General features: G+C 33.5%; 1 non-coding gene across 1 annotated transcript; it reads right to left on the reverse strand.

The window, feature by feature from the left end:
• Nucleotides 1–317: 317 nt before the first annotated feature.
• Nucleotides 318–417, reverse strand: LOC116633362. The gene has a single exon (XR_004299651.1). It is a non-coding gene; the product is annotated as a U6 spliceosomal RNA (small nuclear RNA).
• Between the last annotated feature and the right edge of the window lie 2,646 nt (nt 418–3,063).

Raw genomic sequence — 3,063 nt, forward strand, 5'->3', positions numbered from 1 at the left:
TATATAATAGAGAGTATAATTTTAAGTGAAATAACTCAGAGAAAGTCAAAAGCCATATGATTTCACTCATATGTGGAATTTAAGAAACAGAACAAACAAACAAAACCAGACTCAAATACAGAAAACAAACTGGTGGTTGTCAGAAGGGAGTTGGGTGGGGGGGATGGATGAAATACGTGAAGGGGATTAGAATTCATTTATCATGATGAGCACTGAGTAATGTATACAAATGTTGAATCACTATATTGTACATCTGAAACTAATAGAACATTGAATGTTAATTATACAGGAATTTTAAAAAATAATGTGAGGTTAAGAGTAGAACATACAATTTAGGAGAGTGACTATGTCATCCTTGCGCAGGGTCCATGCTAATCTTCTCTGTATCATTCTAATTTTAGTATGTGGGAGAGTGACTATGAAGGGAGGGCAAGGAAAATGAAGAATCTAAATGGAAAAACAGGTCAAGAGAGGGTCGTTTGTATATTTATTTAATATTTTTTTCTGATTACAAAGAATATATGCTTTATAATGAAAATCTGGAAATAAATTCAGACATCATTAAAAAGAAAATATGATACTGTCACAAGGACAAACATGTAAACCAATGGAATAAAACAGAAAGCCCATAAATAAACCCTAGCATATATAGAGTCAATTGATTTTTAACAAAGATGACAAGAATTCAGTAGGAGAGGTTTGTTTTTTTTTTCCTCAACAAATATTGCCTGAAAACTGGATATCGGCATACAAAATAATGGAGTTGGACCCTTATGTAATGCCATGCACAAAAATTGCCCCAAAATAGGTCAACAATCTAAACTTAAGAGTTAAAATTTTAAAACTCTTAGGAAAAAATGAGGGAAACCTTGATGATACTAGATTCTGCAACAATTTAATGGATCTGAAAACAAAAGCACAGACAATAAAAAAATAGACAAACTGGGTATCAAAATTAAGATCTTTGCGCATCAAAGGAGACTATCCAAAATAGTGAAAAACCACCTACAAAATAGGAGAAAATATTTGCCAATCACATATCTGATCAGGGAATAATATCCATAATACATAATTTCTGTAACTCAACAACAAAAAACAACCCAAATCAAAAATTAGCAAGGGATCCGAATAGGCATTTCTCCAAAAAAGACATACTGTTGGCTAAGAAGCACCTCACAAGATGCCCAATATCATTAATATTAGGGAAATGTAAATCAAACCCACAATAAGATACCAATTGACACCTACTAGAATGGCTATAATGATAGTAAACCAAAGCATGCACACACCCACAAAAACAACTACAGTGTTGGCAAGGATGTGGAGAAACTGTAACTTTCATGCACTGCACAAAACATGATGCTATCCCTGTGGAAATAGTCTGGCAGTTCCTCAAAAAGTTAAATATAGAATTAATATATGAGCCAGCAATGAATCACTCATGAGCATACATACAAAATAATTGAAACCAGGTACTTCAATGTATATTTGTATATCGATGTTCACAGCAGTATTATTCACATTGTGAATGACCAAAAGATGGAAAAGTGTCCATCAACAGATGAATGGATGAATACAATGGAACTGCTCAACTACAAAAAGAATAAAAGTTTGATATATGCTACAATATGGAAAAGCCTTGGAAAAAATCATGCTAAATGAGATAAATCAGGCACAAAAAGACAAATACTGTATGATTTCACTTATATACAGTTGCTACACTAGGCAATTTCATAGAGTCAAAAAGTAGACTAGAGGTTACCAGGGGTTGACGGGAGGCAGGAATGGGCAGTTTAATGGGGTACGGAGTTTATGTTAGGGATAATGAAAAATTTTGGATTCAGGCAGTGGTATTGGTTACATGACTTTGTGAATATATTTAATGCCACTGAAATGTACATCTAAACATGATTAAACGTTATTCTATGTACATTTTGCCATTAAAAGTAACAAACAGAATATTCAACTGTAATAAAACAAATTGTAGGTTGCAATTTCTATGGTAACCACTAAAAGACATGTATAAAATATATCATGATTAAATTAATAAATGGAAAATAGAATAATTTAAGAATATTAACCCAAAAGATGGCAAGGCAATAGAGAAAAAGAAAAGGTTTTGCTTACTATAATTGTTCTTTCAATAATCTTTGCAGTTCTGTGTCTCAAACTTTTCTGGGTTCTCCCTGGTTTTCATACTTCTTATTATGTTTTCACCCAACTTCTCTGTGATACTTAAGTACCAACAGACATCTGTTATGCAAAATCCCATCATCTCCATTGCTATCACTGAGTTTGGCTTTTTATCTAGGGGGAGTGGTCACCTCTGCTGGCACAGAGGATTTAGAGAATTATGGAAATTGAAGGTTTTCAAGTGCAGCATCCTATATTTCCTCATCCCATGTATTATGGCTTCATTATTTCCTAACATTGGTCCTCTATTTTGCATAGATGGCTTGACTAATATGAAAATCTAGACTTCTTTAGAGGTTTAATACTCTTTTGGTTAAGTCCTGATATGAGTGCTAAGTTTTCTTTTTTCTTGTCTCAGGAAATAAGATACTCTTTATATGTAGCCAAGGGGACCCCTTTGGCTTTCACATTTAGTTTTACTTAATCATTAATCAACCTCAGCCCTTTAAATTGTTTCTGTAGATCATCAGTTGACCTCAGCAACTACAATAGTAATCTATTGGGCTTGTAATTACTAATTCCCTCATATTTCCAAATCACACGATAGAGTACATTTACTAGTGCATTTCTCTCCATTAATACAACAACTCATCTCAATGCAATTGAGTTTTATCAATTCATCTCTTATTTTATGCCAGGAGCTATCAGTAATTCACTTACTACCAGTGATATAGTCCTTATAACCATAAAGCAGCAAATGGTACAGAGCCCAAACCCCACTTTAATATCTACTTTCTCAGGAAACTTGAGAACTCACATCTGGACTTCTGTTTCCTCAGAAAGAAGATTCTGAGATGGACATTAGTAGGCAGGATGATTTTTGCACAGTTATGTTGGGATCAATATGTGTGCTAAAAGAAAGCAAAATTG

This window comes from Phoca vitulina, unplaced genomic scaffold, assembly GCF_004348235.1.
Source record: "Phoca vitulina isolate PV1807 unplaced genomic scaffold, GSC_HSeal_1.0 scaffold7, whole genome shotgun sequence".
Lineage (NCBI taxonomy): Eukaryota > Metazoa > Chordata > Mammalia > Carnivora > Phocidae > Phoca > Phoca vitulina.